This window comes from Ahaetulla prasina, chromosome 8 (assembly GCF_028640845.1).
Source record: "Ahaetulla prasina isolate Xishuangbanna chromosome 8, ASM2864084v1, whole genome shotgun sequence".
NCBI classification, from domain to species: domain Eukaryota; kingdom Metazoa; phylum Chordata; class Lepidosauria; order Squamata; family Colubridae; genus Ahaetulla; species Ahaetulla prasina.
Window position 1 is genome coordinate 1,637,555 of NC_080546.1, and position 17,640 is coordinate 1,655,194.

The 17,640-nt window shown below is 43.0% G+C and overlaps 1 protein-coding gene across 1 annotated transcript in view; it reads right to left on the bottom strand.

The window, feature by feature from the left end:
* The window catches only part of VAX2 (ventral anterior homeobox 2), a 30,883-nt gene that overhangs the window by 6,096 nt on the left and 7,147 nt on the right, over positions 1 to 17,640 (bottom strand). The window lies entirely within an intron of this gene.

The following is a 17,640-nucleotide window of genomic DNA, read 5'->3' on the forward strand; positions in this document are numbered from 1 at the left end:
TCCCTGGGCCTGTGATGAAGCCCCATCCAATGCAGAGGAGTCTGAAAATTAGCCTAAAATGGATATTTTTCTTTTAGGGTTACAGGCAAATCTCCTGTTGTTAAATGAGACAATTTTTAAGTGAGTTTTGCCCCCTTTTGCGACCTTCCTTGCCATTGTTGTTAAGTGAATCACTGCAGTGAATAAGTTGGTAACACGGTTGCTAAGTAAGTTTGGCTTCCCCATTGGTTTTGCTTGTCACAAAAAGGGCTCACATGACCCTGGGATACAGTGACCATCATAAATACGAACCAGTTTCCAAGCGGCCGAATTTTGATGACATGACCATGGGGGGGAGGGGGATGCTGCAATGGTCATTAAGTGTGAAAACTGGTCATATAAGTCCCCTTTTTTCAATCCTGTTGTAACTTTGAACTGTCACATGAGCGGCTGTTAAGTCGAGGACCCCCTGCATTGGAAGGAGGGTGGGGGAAAAAATCCGGAGCTTTGATCTTGTATATGTGCTGGCCACAGTGAGAATTCTTTACGGGCAAAAATGGAAAGCTACGTCCATTCCCACAATGGAGGAACGATGGGAAAAGGGATGGGAAAATTAATTATTTTAATCAGTGAGTTAAAGTAACCCAGGTTTGTTTCTGCTTGGATACCGCTGCTAGACTTTGTGCTTGAAACAGAAAATAAATATATATGGAAACTTGACTTTGGGGTTTGCTGATTAAATTTGTGGGTTAGAAATAGTTCCTATTTGTGTATACTGCACGAATCAAGAAGAGGGCCATGAAAATATTTACAGACTCCTCGCATCCAGGACATAAACTGTTTCAACTCCTACCCTCAAAACGACGCTATAGAGCACTGCACACCAGAACAACTAGACACAAGAACAGTTTTTTCCCGAAGGCCATCACTCTGCTAAACAAATAATTCCCTCAACACTGTCAAACTATTTACTGAATCTGCACTACTATTAATCGTTTCATAGTTCCCATCACCAATCTCTTTCCACTTATGACTGTATGACTATAACTTGTTGCTGGCAATCCTTATGATTTATATTGATATATTGACCATCAATTGTGTTGTAAATGTTGTACCTTGATGAAGGTATCTTGTTCTTTTATGTACACTGAGAGCATATGCACCAAGACAAGTTCCTTGTGTGTCCAATCACACTTGGCCAATAAAAATTCTATTCTATTCTATTCTATTCTATTCTATTCTATTCTATTTTATTCTATTCCATTCCATTCCATTCATTATTCTTATTCCTGTTCTATGCTATGCTATGCTATTTTCTATTCTATTCTATTCTATTCTATTCTATTCTATTCTATTCTATTCTATTCTATTCTATTCTATTTACTGAATAATGGGGTGGTGGGGGGAGAGAGAAATCTGTGCCCCGCCTTCGCCCAAAGAGACACCTGCTGGCAGGAAGAGGGCACTGCATGCTCGGTGGCAAAAGCAATTCCTGAAGAATGCAATTTTAGCGACCTGACGCTTCTAAAAAATGCACGGGTTTTAAATCCCCCTGGATTGCGGGCCTGGGAAAAGTCATCTGCAGCCAGGGCAGGAAGCGGCCCTCCCGGCTGAGCTGTTATTTGCATGGCTGATGGGCCACCCGAGAAGCGCCCAGGACTCCAGCCCTGCATGGCAGAAGCCTTTTGGCACACAAGTCAGCTGGCCTGGCCTCCCAATCAATCGTTCCTGGGCCCCCATGCCCAGCCGAGAGCCATCCCGGAGGATCTTGGGAGCTCAGGCTTGAAATGAGGGGTCCCTGGGGCCCTCTGAGCTGGGCGGTTTCCTGCAGGCGTTTCATGACCCAAACTAGGGAACATCTTCAGTGCTAGAAGGGAGGGAGGAACTTCAGGTAATTTTATCAGTGCTAGTATCTCTCTCTCTCTCTCTCTCTCTCTCTCTCTCTCTCTGTTTATCAGGTAATCTATCCCATCTCTCTATCTACATCTCTATCTGAATCTCTATCTATCTATCATCATCATTACTATTTGTCTGTTTATATCTCTAAATATCTATCTACAGATCTCTCTTTCTTATATGTCATCTATTATCTATATTTATATCGATCGATCACAGTCAGTCTGTCTGTCTGTCTGTCTATCTATCTATCATTATATTCTATCATCCATCCATCCATCCATCCATCCATCCATCCATCCATCCATCCACCCATCTATCTATCTATCTATCTATCTATCTATCTATCTATCTATCTATCTATCTATCTATCTATCTATCATTATATTCTATCATCCATCATCCATCCATCCATCCATCCATCCATCCATCCATCCATCCATCCATCCATCCATCCATCCATCTATCTATCTATCTATCTATCTATCTATCTATCTATCTATCTATCTATCTATCTATCTATCTATCTATCTATCTATCTATCCATCCATCCATCTATCAATGTATCTATCAATGTATCTATCAATGTATCTATCAATGTATCTATCTATCTATCTATCTATCTATCTATCTATCTATCTATCTATCTATCTATCATTATATTCTATCATCCATCTATCTGTCTATCAATCATATTTTTTGGATTATAAGACACACTCCCCCCCAAAAAAAGAGGGTGAAAATTTCGGTGCATCTTATAGACCGAATACAGGCCTGTTTTTGGGCTCCCAAACCTTCCACGTGTCAAATTTTCACCCTCCTCGGCCCCCAGAAGCACGCTGCAGGCCAAAATCCCGTTTTTGGCAAAAACGTGACGTGTGGAGCACTGCAGATTGTTTCTGGGGGCTAGGGAGGGCAAAAACATGACGCACGGAGGACAAAAACTACTATTTTTCTTGTTTTCCTCCTGTAAATCTAGGTGTGTCTTATAGTCTGAAAAATATGGTATCTACCGAGATCTCTCTCTCGATCTCTCTCTCTCTCTCTCTCTCCCTATATATATATATATATATATATATATATATATATATATATATGGTTCAAGTCTCATTCGCCATCTTCACGAAGCTGAAGCCTGAAGATGATGAATGAGACTTCGTCGAAACGTTGTCAAGACACTTCCAATTTTACGTGGGAGAAAACCCGAATAACCAAAGACCTACACACACACACACACACACACACACACACACACATATATATCTGTCATCTATTGTATTTTTCGGAGTATAAGACACACCTTAGTTTTTGGGGAGGAAAATAAGAAAAAAGCTGATTGGCAGGTGGATCGGCCTCCCAGAATACCCCCAATCAGCTGTTCCTAGAGGTGAATTTTAGCAACTGGTTCCTTGGTTGTGAGCTCTGTGGCTTGCTTTTTTTTTTTTTTTTGCTTTTTTTCCCCTGCCTCTGAAACTCTGTTTCAGAAAAAACTTTTCTGCCTCTGAAAGCCCCCAAAACAGAACTTCAGAAAAAAAGCCTCTGAAGCTCCATTTGGGTCTTTTTTTCTGAAGCTCCATTTCCGATGCTTTTTTCAGTCTCTGAAACCTCCATTTGAGAAGCTGGGTGGGCTACATTCGGAGTATGACACACTCAGATTTTCACCCTCTTTTCGGGGGGGGGGGGAAAGGTGCGTCTTATACTCCTAAAAATATGGTATCTATCTTATACGGCCACCCATCTTACATAACACAACCCTGGGCAGCTCATAACAATGATAACAACCAAAAAGCCCCCAAATGCGGTGACTCCGTTCCCCCACAGACCCCACAATAACCTCGCTGGGGTCCCTCCGACCTCCAACCCTGGCGCCTGGGGCTCTTTTTCCTGCTGCCCCCCCCACTCTCCTTTTGGGGTCAGGCTTTGTTCTGTGGCTGTTACGTAAATGCTCTTAGTAGGAGCCGCCCCTCCCCTTAGGCAGCAAGGGGAGGCATGGCAGGTGGGGGGGTGGGAGAGAAGATGGAGGGATGGAAATATTTTTCTCTCTTTGACCCCAAGCAGCTTCTCATGAAATGCTAAATATCGCTCCTTCCAGCTCTGGGGAATAAGCGATTTTATGGAAGCACATAAAATGTTCCGACTCCCTTTTCCAGAGATGGAGGAGACAGGGAGGGGCCTCTTGGATGGAGTGGTAGATGGCCACTTAGAAACCAGAAGACCCTGAGTTTTAGTCCCGCCTTAAGGCACAAAGGCAGCTGGGCCAGCCACTTTCTCTCAGCCCCAGGAAGCAAGCAATGACAAACCCCTCCGGAAAAACCATGCCAGGGCAGCTGCAGGGACCTGTCCAGGCAATTCCCAGGAGTCAAAACTGACTCAAAGGCACATTCACACACAGACATCCAGACAGGGGTCCGATTCGTTCTTTTTCCCAAACATCCAGATATGCCTGACTAGGTGGCTCAGTGGCTAAGACACTGAGGTTGTCAATCAGAAAGGTCGGCGGTTCGGTGGTTCAAATCCCTAGTACAGGCAGGGGGTTCCCTAGTGCATGAGCAGGGGGTTGGACTAGATGACCTCCAAGGTCCCTTCCAACTCTGTTACTGTTAATCTTAGATTGCAGCCGCCATTACTCCCAGTCACCCAATTGTGCACCAATTCACTTGAAATCTCCTTAGACACGCAATCCCCCTTTATTAAAAGCATCATTAGCTTTTAGCAATGCCAGGTATGGAAAGAGCATTCAACACCTTTGCTACAGGTGCCCAGCTTCTGCGTAAATTGCCGTGCGTAAAAACAGAAACAAACCTCTTAATACACTTCAGTTAACCTGGATGCTCAATTAACCTGGTTTTGATCGTCAAGGGGAGCCTCTCTCCTTGTCCTCCGTTTGAAATATAATATAATATAACAACAGAGTTGGAAGGGACCTTGGAGGCCTTCTAGTCCAACCCCCTGCCCAGGCAGGAAACCCTACACCATCTCAGTCAGGTGGTTATCCAACCTTTTCTTAAAAATTTCCAGTGTTGGAGCATTCACAACTTCTGCAGGCAAGTCGTTCCACTTATTAATTGTTCTAACTGTCAGGAAATTTCTCCTTAGTTCTAAGTTGCTTCTTTCTTTGATCAGTTTCCACCCATTGCTTCTTGTTCTACCCTCAGGTGCTTTGGAGAATAGTTTGACTCCCTCTTCTTTGTGGCAACCCCTGAGATACTGGAACACTCCTATCCTTCTTTTCATTAAACTAGACATACCCAGTTCCTGCAACCGTTCTTCATATGTTTTAGCCTCCAGTCCCCTAATCATCTTTGTTGCTCTTCTCTGCACTCTTTCTAGAGTCTCAACATCTTTTTTACATCGTGGCGACCAAAACTGGATGCAATATTCCAAGTGTGGCCTCACCAAGGCATTATAAAGTGGCACTGATACTTCACGTGATCTTGATTCTATCCCTCTGTTTATGCAGCCCAGAACTGTGTTGGCTTTTTTAGCAGCTGCTGCACACGGCTGGCTCATATCTAAATGGTTATCCAAATGTCTACCCCAAAAGGGGAGACTGGTCAGTACAAGACAAATACAAATACACGATGCATGAGAGGGGTAGTGTGGCTGCAGAGCTTTGAAAAAATAAAATCACATACACACACACACACACACACACCAGGGACACCAAACTTGGTGGTTTCCTTACAGACATTTCATGACCAAACCAGGTAAGATTATCAGTGCTAAAGGGGAGTGGGGTTTATGGAGAGGGGGAAGGGGGAGGGGGAAGGGGAGGACAATGATTGTTGGGTCTTTGATACTCTCTAAGCTTGGTGGCTTTCTTGCAGACGTTTCATAACCAAACTAGGGAACATCATCAGTGGTGCAAGGAAGGTGTGTGTACGGAGAGGAGGAGGAGGAGGAGGAGGAGGACTGTGGAGGGTCCTTGGTGCTCTCTAAGCTTGGTGGTTTTCTTGCAGATGTTTCATTATCAAACTAGGTAAGATTATCAGTGCAAGAAGGGAGTCAGGTTTGCAGAGAGGAGGAGGAGGAGGAGGAGGAGGAGGAGGTCCTTGGTGCTCTCTAAGCTTTCTTTCAGACGTTTCATAACCAAACTAGGGAACATCATCCAAGCTATCGTGATAAATATGGGCCGCAAGAAAGGCCAATAGAGGCTGTGAAAGGAACGTAGCCTTACTTTGTCATGGCAGAATTTGGCTATGTGCACTGTGACACATTTCTTTCCGTGGACAGAAGTCCCATTCCATCCAAGGAAAGGGTCTTCTTCTAAGCAGCTTCTCCAAGCCTCGGGGAAGATTTGCCGGGCAAAATCAGCCGTTCCAAAGTGAAGATGAGGCTGCCTTCCGACACACTGTCTGGTTCCACTGAATTCAGCTGTGCTTCTCCCCCTAAGCAGTCCAGAGGGTGAGGTTGGGGTCGTGTTTACACAGGAAACCCCCCCCCTCTAATCCCTTGCTTGTTCTCGCAGCCCAAGGGGGTTTCAATCAATCAATCAGAATAAAGCTAGAAGGGACCTTGAAGGTCTTCTAGTCCAACCCCCCCCCCCCCCGCTCAAGCAGGAGACCCTATTCCATTCCAGACAAATGGTTGGCTACTTCATTTTCTGAACAAAAATCAAATTTAAAACTTTGGCTACTTCGTTCCAAGCCAGGGGCAGAGATCACATTTTGCGTCAGCTGAAATCCCAATTCCTTTCAATGGGCTACAAAGAAATTTCTTTTAAAAAATGTACGTTTTCTAAATTGGGCTTTTTAAAAATTACCAAATAAATGCCACCAGCAATAATGAATAAATTACCTGGATTACGAACCAATTTGGCCCATTGAACACTAAAATATAGATTTAATATATCAAACCATAATAAAAACAGCCGAAAGTTCCTGCGCCTTGTAATTTTCCAGCTGAAAATTGCCAGCAGTGATGGACTCGTCTTTTTGCAGGCTGGAAATGTATTTGCTTATTTTTACAAAAAGATCTCAGCTTTATGATTTCAGATTGTTCATCGGTTGTTGTTGCTGTTTAGGAAGAATGAAATATTATCGTCGATCTTCCCCGGATGAGAAATCAAAATTATAACCTCCCATGGCCCCTTGTGCAATAATGGAAGCAAGCAAGGTTAACCTGCCTTGAAGTAAGCAGACAAATAAAAATGATGCCTGGAAAAATCAAGGTCTTTTGGTCCTTTTATAATTTTGACTCCAATTTGAATAAACAGTAAGAAGCTGATTTGGAAAGGATAGATGCATATCTATGAAAACAATAATATAACAGGCTTTGAAATATCGGATGCCATTAGAAAGACAAAAATAAGTAAAGTGCCAAGATCGGATGGACATTTGGGTCAATACTACAAGTGTTTTGATGGCTGCCTTTTATTTTAATTTCTTTAGATTTTTCTTTTAGCCTACCTTTATTGCTTTATAAGTAACTCAAGGCAAGGAATGCTTAACCACTTAAGGCTGTAATGAATTCGGTCTTGGAACTTAGGATCTACAATGCCTCAGTCTTGTATGAGTTTATGGCTGAAAAGGGTCAAAATGTAACAATGAAAAAAACTACAGACCAATTTCATCCTCAAACAACAATGATAAGCCTTTTACTGCCAGATTGGCTGAAAGATTGAAGAAGGTTTTGCAAATTTTTATTCATGAGGATCATTTTGGATTTTTACTGAAAAGGTAGCTAAAGAATATGGATGTTATTGAATATTCACAACAAGAACAACATTTACATGAAAAATGTTAATGTTAATATTTTTGTTAAATATTTTTGGATGGAGAGAAATCTTTTGACAATTTAAATTTTTAAATTAAAGTTTAAAGTTTTGGAAAAAAACAGACTTCTCTAGATATGGAGAATTTTGCTCAAGCAATTAAGGTGGTATATAAGTTGAATAAATAAATAAAAATAATAAGTTGGTTTCTACATCTCGGCAGGCTGATATTATTGTTAATGGAGATTTCACCAAGCTGTGTACGATTTAAAAGGGTACAACCAGTGGTGGGATTCAAGTAATTTAACAACCGGTTCTCTGCCCTAATGATTTTTTGCAACAAACCAGTTTGCCAAACTGCTCAGAAAATTAACAACCGGTTCTCCCGAAGTGGTGCGAACTGGCTGAATCCCACCACTGGGTATAATACAACAATGTCTTTTTTATTTTAGTTTGGAAATTTTGACTAGAGACGTTTGACAGGATGAGGAAAAATTGGGTTTGAATATTAAAAATGAAACATATAAATCAAGAGTCTTTGCTGACAATTTAGTTTTGATTTTACAAGACCCACAAAATGGGATAATATTTAATGAAGAAACTGAATACTGCTTTGGCTGGTTTTAAGATAAATAAACAAAATTGGTTAAGAATAGGACCGTACAGGATCAGTAAATACAGATGGGAAAGTGGAGGGGGAAAAAGGGGGAAATACCATGGAGTTATATCGACTAATACAAATTCTAAGTTATTAAAAAAAATTAAAAATATGAAAGAGAACAATTACGGGACTGGAAATATTTTTTAAAAGTGTTACCGTATAAAGTTGTAATTACAACTTTCTTTGCCAGGGAGAATTTTTATAATCAAGATGAATGTTTTACCTAAGATCTTGTTTTTATTCCCAACATTACCAATATCCGATGATGGATGTTTTCCTTAAACAATGGCAGAAAGATATTTGTAAGTTAAATGGCAAGGGGAAAAACCCCAAAAATTAAATATAAATTGTTGCAGGATGCTAAAGACAAAGGTGATTCGGATTTACCAGATTTAAAATTGTATTTTGAGTCTTGTTGTTCTGTTTGGATGGAGGCATGTGTGATCTTGAACAATAAGAGGTTTTAAATTTGGAGCGTCATGATTTGAGAGTTGAGTGGCACACAACTATTTGTGACATGATTATTTCATTATTTTATTTAGTGTATGATATCTACAGAGAACATGCAATCACTGATATAAAACAATAATAAAACACATTATACGTACATTCACAAAGATGTTTAAGTAGAGCATCAGCAGTGTGTGGTTGTGTATTATATGTATGTATATTATATATGCACAGTATAAATATATTTATTTTCTGATGTTCTATTTAAACAAATTTGTGTCTGTAAGTATCATGTGTTTATACTTATATAGTACAATATACGATAAAATATTAAATTAAGGTGGTAGTATGATAAAGCCAAAGGGAATGCAAATTTTAAGAATTGTTATGTTAGGCGTGCCATGCTAAGAATTGAGAATTAAATACAAAACAAGGCTTTCTCCTAAAATAGCTTTTGGATTGTCGCCCTAAGAAGAAACATTATTTTACAAAAGCATTGATAACAAAACCAATTTGGTGGACTTATGGTGAAATACGACGTTTTATTGATTTAAATTTATTTATTAAATTGGTTTGCCGCTCATCGTGCTGTTTTACGAAAGATGAACTTAATTCGAAGTGGAAAGAAAAATGAGTGTTTGGGGCGGAAGGATCTGTCATGGGTTCACATATTTACAATTAAAATAAAGATTTAACCCAGGTAGGAGAAGCTGTGGTTTTGCATATATGGAAAGTAAGTTTGAAATTGAATTGCAGGGATCAATGTGGTTTTTTGCTAAGGTTTGGAAATGGTTGTTGAAACTGAACTTGGAAAATGAATATGCTAAAGATTGTACAATTCATTGGCCAAAGAATTTTGGTTGCAAACTGAAGATTGATCAGTGGGGGAAAATGTGGATGAATGGATTGAGATTTGCACGGAAGAAGTTTTGTATAAAATGATGGCATTTAATACCCGAGAAATTGTCAAAAATGTATAAAGGAGTTGGAAATATAGGTTGGAAATGCAACTGCAAAGAATTTTATCCTCTCCAATAGAATTGCATTAAAGCAAAGAAACACCCAGATCAGATTTTTACTTTAATTCTAAAGATTCTTAAAATAAATATAAAATTTGAAACCAGAAGTTTCCTTTTTAGGTTTGATGGATAAGGAACTTGAAAGAAAATTTGGTCCTTTGTTCTTCCGCATGATAACAGCGGTGAGAATCTTATATGCACAAAAATGGAAAATGCATGAATGGAAGAATGGATGATAAAAGCAATGGAATTAAGGGGTTTTTTTTGGGGGGGGGTTGTATAATTTTAATTTTTTAATTGCTTTTCTATCTATCTTTTTATGTTCTGTAAGCTGCCCATAGCTGCTGGACTGATGAGTTGAGCAGCATATAAGTGTAACACACAAATAAATAACAGAGTGGGCGACACTGACCATTTTAATTAAAGAGTACAATTTATCCAGGATTATTTGTTCTTGGAAACTATTTCTGGACTTTTTGCTCAAAAATGGGGGGAAAATTAAAATACTGATTTTAGATTTTTTTATGATTAGAATGTTGTTTTTATTACAGAAATGGATCAAAATTTGAAATGCAAAGCAAACGGTTGAGGTTGTGTTATTTTTGCAATCTGCTGCTGTGGGGAACAAGTAGAAGTCATTCTCTCTCTCTCTCTCAGCTTTCTAACATTTGTTTTTTTCCGTATTTGTATTTTATAGCAAAAACAAAAAGTATATATATATATAAATATATATAAAAATCTGGTTTTGTTTTCTCTTCAGTGGTCAGACCATCAAATGAATCTCCAGAGAATCACCTGCAGCGGCTTGCAAGCTTTGTAGAAATAAAACAATATTTCTCAAGCCTTTTTTTTTTTCATTACCCCAAAGAGCTTTTTACCCAACGTAAGCAAAACACTTTAACTGAAGTATCCCTGTTGTAATGAGTTTGTGTGACATTACCAAAGAAAAACCACTTTTATCCAATTTGGGGTCATTTGGGAAGCCCTGAAATAAAAGGTAAAAAGATTTCCAAGCAGAGAAATGGGGAGAAAATGTAATTTTTTCCCCTAAGGATTGGCAAGCTGCAGGGAGAGAAAACCAACATATAAGACTTGCATCTATTGGAGAGAGAGCCAGGTAAAAATAAGCTCTAGTTAGAGAGAGGAAGAGAGAGAGAGAGAGAAATAATAATAATAATAAAAAAAATAAATAATATTCCCTTGGATTGCAAGGAGATCCAATCAGTCGATCCTAAAGAAAGTCAACCCTGACTGTCCTTTGGAAGGGCAGATCCTGAAACTGGAGCTCAAATGCTCTGGCCACCTGATGAGAAGATAAGACCCCGAGGTTGGGAAAGATGGAAGGCCAAAGGCAGAGGAAGAAATGAATGGGCAAACTCTGGGAGACAGTGGAGGACGGGGGTGGGTGGGGGGCTTGGCATATTGTGAAATGAAGGGGTCATGAAGACTTAGTGACTGAACAACGACAACAGGAGAAAAATAGATAAGAAAATCTGTTAGCATTCTTGAGCTATGTAGGTTAAGTCAGGAAGGCAGGCAGGGAGAGAAGGAAGGAAGGAAGGAGAAGAGAGGGAGGGAGGGAAGGAGGAAAGAAGGAAGGAAGGACAAAGCAGATCTAGACATTTTTCAAGCATTAATGAAAATGCAAGAGCAGAATATTAAATCACTTACATCTGGTTTTACACCTTCAGCAGAGTACTGTTAATGTACGTTGTTGTTTTTTTAAAAATTTTACATTTGTTATCCTGCCTTTATTATTTTTTTATAAGGTGGGAAACATAGCTAAGAGTCCTTCCTCTCCTTCCCCCCCTCCCCCGACAACAACCCTGTGAGGTGGGCTGGGCTGAGAGAAAATGACTGGTTCAAAGTCAGCCAGGCAGCTTTCATGGTGAAGGTAGGGCTGGTATATTTTCAGAGAGACTTGTAAATACACTTCAATATATTTCCCCCTAAGCTAGTATAGGGATGAAGAGGCCTCTCTTTTACGTTAGCAGAGTGTGTGTGTGTGTGGGTGGGTGGGTGGGTGTGGGTGTGGGTGTGTGCGCGCGCGCCCACAAGGTTGTACCCCTTGGGTGCATTTTGGAAAAACCCAAGTTAAAATATAGGAGAGGATAGAATAGAATAGAATAGAATAGAATAGAATAGACAGAGCTGGAAGGGACCTTGGAGGTCTTCTAGTCCAGCCCCCTGCTCAAGCAGGAGACCCTCTACCATTTCAGGGGAGTGGCGGTCTATATAGTTTGTCCTCCATTTGCCAGAAGAGTTGCGTCTTCTGAATGTAGGCGACGATGTGGCATTTTGGGGAATTTCTAGCAAGATTAACAGAAAGTTTCTTCTAGAATAGCTGATACAGAACTTGAAGAAGATTCTACAATGACATTCTTTCCGGGAAAAACTCTGTTTGGAATACCGTAATTTCAGGAGCCCTTGACTTACAACAGTTTGTTTAGTGACCATGCGAAGTTACGGCGGCATTCAAAAAAGGGATTTATGACCGTTTTCACACTTACGACCGCTGTGGCCTTTCCTGCGGTCACATGATCAAAATCCAGAGCCCTCATATTTATGACGGTCGCGGTGTCCCGGGGTCACACGATCCCCTTTTGCGACCTTCGGACCAGCGAAGTTGATGGGTAAACCAGACTCCCTTTAACAACCCGGGTCACTAACTTAATGACGGCACAGATTCGCTTAATGGCTGTGGCAAGAAAAGTCATAAAACGAGATGGCCGTTCCTAGTTATTACAACCGTCCCAAATATGAATCGATGGAGAAGCATCTGAGTTTTGGTCACGTGACCGTGGGGGGGGGCGGCAATGGTCAGGAGTGCAAAAAGCGGTCAGGCCCCTTTTTTCAGGGCTGTCGTAACTTTGAATGGTCACTAAATGAATTGTTGTAAGCCAAAAGCTGTCTATGGAGGGACGCTGGAGCTGGTCCATCTTCTGCATTTTAGAAGAACTCATTGGCTCACCGGGGCGAAGGGGGCATGGAAACCCTAGAGAAGCTTCCAGAATAGAGAGCACTGAACAACTGCGGGGTAAGGACGGAGGTGCAGGAAGCCCAAATCAGGTGAAGGATCATAAGCCCTCCCCAGGGCCAGAGGGAGGAGGAGGAGGAGGAGGAGAAAGTGAAAGAGAAAGGGAGGAGGAGAGGATGCAGGAGGAAGAGAAGGAGGAAGAAGAGGAAGAAGAAGAGGAAGAGGAAGAAGAGAAAAAGGCAGAGAAGGAAGAAGAAGAGAAGAGAAGGAGGAGGTGAAGGAGGAAGAAAAGGAGGAGAAGGAGAAGGAAGAGGAGGAAGAAGAGGAAGAGGAGGAAGAGGAAGAAGAGAAAAAGGCAGAGAAGGAAGAAGAAGAGAAGGTGGAGGAAGAAAAGGAGGAGAAGGAGAAGGAAGAGGAGGAAGAAGAGAAGGAGGAGGAGGAGGTGGTGAAGGAGGAAGAAAAGGAGAAGGAGAAGGAGAAGGAGGAAGAAGAGAAGGTGGAGGCTGTGTTCTGACTCTCTGTCTCCCCTATTAATGAGTGTGAGAGGCCAAGGGAAGGGCAGCCTTCTCCGCCTCCCCCCACCTCTTGCCCATCTCCAGCCAGCAGAGGGGAGAGACCCCCCCCCCAGCAATGGGGCAGAGCAGCTGGAGCAGAGAAGGGGTCTTGCTTCCTTCTCTGGGCTTCAGTCTTTGACCTCGTCACCCGACTGGCTCCCTTGTAGTTAAAATCGTGTGAAAGAGAGAAACTGACCGGGACGGAAACAGAGCAAAGGGGGGAGATTGTGCAGCTCTTGTCCAGCCCTGGAGAGTTGCTGGTCCAGCACGGCTTTCATTTGGGGGGTGGGTGGGCGGGGCTTGAAACACACAAACGCAAAGAAAGAGGAGAAGCGACCACACAGCGCCCTCCTTGTCTTTCGATTGCAGGGGTCCTCACTTAGTGACCATTCAGAGTTACGACGGACCTCCCTAGAGCTACTTACAGCACAGTTTCACAGTTCTGACAGTCACCCCTCCCCCCCCGCAGTCACAGGATCACATTTTGGTTGCTTGGCAACCAGCAGCCCACATTTGCCGCCATTTGCAATAGGCCCCTGTGACCAGATTCTATTTATTTGATATTTTTTACCTATTGATTTAATTTATAGGCCAACCATATCCCCTACAGGGCGACTCTGGGCGGCCTGCAAGTTATAAAACAAGTACAGGGGGTCCTCAACTTACAATGGTTCACTTAGTGGCCCTTCAAATTGGCAACCGCACTGAAAAAAGGCGATTTACAACCGTTTTTCACACTTACGACCGTTGCAGCATCCCTATGGTCACACGATCAAAATTCGGACGCTTGGCAACCGATGGTCACCATGTCCCAGGGCTACACGATCCCCTTTGGCGACCTCCTGACCACCAAAGTCAAGGGGGAAGCCAGATTCACTTAATGACCATGTTGCTCACTTAACAACGGCAGCAATTCACTTAACAACCACGGTCAGGAAGGTAGTAAAAGCGGGCAAAATGCCTTTAACAAATACCTCACTTAGGAACAGAAATCTGGGGCTCCCTTGCGGTCGTAAATCGAGGACTCCCTGTAAAAGATGAAAACGTGAAAGCTACACCAATTAAACCACGATTAAAAACTGCCCCAAAACCGAAGCAAAGAGCACCAAGAGGGAGACGTGTAGAAAAGGCAGTTCTTCAGCTGCTTTTTTTAGTGCCGTGGTAACCTCGCATGGTCACTAAACGAACAATGGTAACTCGAGAACAACCTGCGTCCCCAAATCTCACCCGCAATGTCACGATTTTAAGGACAGACCGTACAGACACACATCCCTTGAATGTCGGAATGCGATTAATGTGTAACCGGGTTTGTCTGAGGTGATTGTGCCCTGTCCAACTGCCAGGAGCCCCCAGGGCCAGACCCTTTTCTGACCCCCAGCAATCTGGCTGCCCCCTTGAGATAGTGGCAGGAGTCTGGCCAGCCCAAAGTAGCCTGTTGGAGAGATACCAAATCTTTAACACAATAACAGAATTGGAAGGGACCTAGTAGATCATCTATTCCAACCCCCCCTCCCGCCGAAGCTGGAGACCCTGCACCATTTCTGACAGATGGCAGTCCAGTCTCTTCTTGAAAGCTTCCAGTGGGCTTCAACTCCCAGAATTCCTGAGCTGGGTGGCTCAGGAATTCTGGGAGTTGAAGTCCACGGGTCCTAAAGTGGGCATAGATGCCCACCCCTACTTTGTATGTACGGTTCCATTTTATCCTCGTTGCCTTTGTTCCCCTCGCAGCCCCCTTCCGCAGCTATTTTTAGTCTCCAGGCCTTTAACATGAGAAGAACTGGATATGGCCAGTCTAGAGAAAAGAACGAGGGGGGGCGGCGGCGGAATGGACATGATAGCAGTGTTCCAGTATTTGAGAGGCTGCCAGGAAGAGGGGAGGGGGGGCATTTATGTTCCTTTCAGGTTGGGTAGACTTTGTGCAGGAGAAATTCTTGGGTAGATGGAGCCCGCAAAGTGGAAAGTCTTTGGCTGCTGTGGCCATGAGCGTTGAGGTCTTGCTGTCCACTCCAACTGAAGGTCGCCCTTCAAGGTCGCCCTTCCTTCTGCACAGACTCTCCACGGCAGTAATTCAAGGAGGCACTTCAAACCCAGGTGCCCCAAGCAAGGCAGGAAAAGCGACCTGAGGGACTTCTGAGTGGCAACTTCCTTTCCTCTTCTTCTCTTTGGAGGGTCCTTGAGGGACTCAGCTCCCAGCATCTTCCATCTTTTCTTGGTATCTGTTTCCTTGTTGTTTTCTTACTCTGCACTTTTCCAGCCCAGCCCCAGGTTGCCATCCAAATACTAATTAGATTCACAAATGCCATCATTTGCAGGGAGAAGAAAGAGGTGAACTTTTTTGTGAAACACCTGACTCTGTGTTTGTCTTTTTAAAAATTTTCTTGATTCATATCCTGCCTCTCATTCAGGACCTCAAGATCATGTACACAGCACAACCCCCCCCATCCTCCTCTTCCTCTTCCCCTGGTTACCATGCCACAAAACCCTTTAAGCTAGATCAGGTTGCCTGAGGAACTTTCAGCCAGAATTTTTGGTATTATTTTAACTATATGTGTTGTTGCTATTCTTTATATGTGATCATTATTGACTGTATATTATAATTAACTGACTGAATGGTGCAGAATGCAAGAAGCATAAATCCTTCCATTCCCCACCATGCAGTCAGAGCCGAAGAAGCTTCTCGCATGAGAAGTGAAACGTCTTTGAAGAAAAACCAAAAAACTCTGGTTGCCTCTTGAAAAAGCACCTTTGGGACAACCATGACCTGGATCACAGAGAATTTCCATAGCTATTATAATTAGCTATTACTATAAACTATCTGGTATTCTATTTATTGAATTTATTTGGCACCCATCTAGTAACAAAATGACTCTTACGATCTACCTACATTATAATTGATTACTACAATATCTGGCATTATTTTCTGCTAATATTTTCTACCATTATGGTATTCTACCAGGTATTAAGATCTGCCATTAATTACCTACTGTTGTTATTATTATTATCTGGCGTTATTATCTACTATTATGAACTATCTGGTACTATATTATACCTTTGTAGTCGCTAGATATCTACACTGGCTTGATAGTACAGAATCAGTCCACGATCAGTTATTAACAAATATTAACCGAAATTCTGATTTCGATTGCTACACCTGCTTTTCCGCCACCTTGGAGAGAGGCGGGTCCGAGGCGGAAGCCCCCTCGAAAGAACACCCGCTCTTTTCATCCAGATTCTCCCCGGTTTAGCAGATCGGGGATCCAGACCAGGAGATCTACTAAGTGTTTGTGTTGTGCGTGCGTGCAAAATCCGTTTGCCTATGAAACTGCTGCGCTCCCCCCGCCCCAGCGGTTTGGAAGGCAAATGGATTTTGCACCCACGCACAATGGATCTCCTGGTCTGGGATCCCCGATCTGGTAAATCGGGGAGAATCTGGATGAATGGAGCGCGTGTTCCAGGGAAGAATTTCGCCCCAGCTCTTCTCCTTGGCTTTCTGATCTTGCGGCGGGGAGTCAGTCCGCCCCCCACCCCATTTTTTAAGCAGATCTGCAGAACCCAGTCGGTCCCAGGGCGGGGGGGGGGCGGGGCGGACTGACTCCCCTTAAATGCAATAGCAAAAGAGGAGCCCTTTAGCCAGAAATCGTTTGTGGCTGCGCTGGTCCCAACTAGCTCACCACGTCACTAATTCACCGTAATCCATCCAGGAATGAGAACTACGTTTTCGGAATCGCGTCTCGGAGCCTGGGGCGAAGGGCGACGGGGTGGGGTGGGGAGACCCCCTTCCTGGGGCGGCTTCCCTGCCCTCTCTTCTTGTTGTTCTGAAACGGTCCAAGCGAGAAGGTTCGGTCAAAACGCCTCCAAGTTTTACTTTTAAAAAAATCTACCATGGATAGCAATTTATCCCTTGGGTGGCATCTTCCCCTGGTGGGCCAGTCCCGTGTTCCTGCTGCGAATTTCCCACGCTGGGGCAAGTAGGCGTGAGAAATGATCTCTTGGTGGTCTCCCTTCCGAGGCCTAGCCAGGCCTAACCCTAATTTGCTGTTTCTCCTTCCCAACAGATCACATAGCAAGAGCTACTTTATGCAACTTGCCCCGGATGGAAGCAAAAAATCCACGTTTATCCATTCCTAAAGCTCCCTCCATCTCACCAGAAGAGACTCTGGACGAAATACAATAATCCCCCCCCCCACACACACACATGCAGGCCGGGCAGAGAGGCGAGTTTCCCCAAGACAAAAAACGCAAAACAGACCCGAAATCGGAGGGAGGCCGTTTGAATGCAAGTGTAGAGACCGATTTGTCATTGCTGATGGGCTCTTTACTTAATTCTGCGTGTTTTATTTATGTCCGTCGAGATAGGCCCGCTTGTAAACAGCGCTTCTTACCCGGCCACG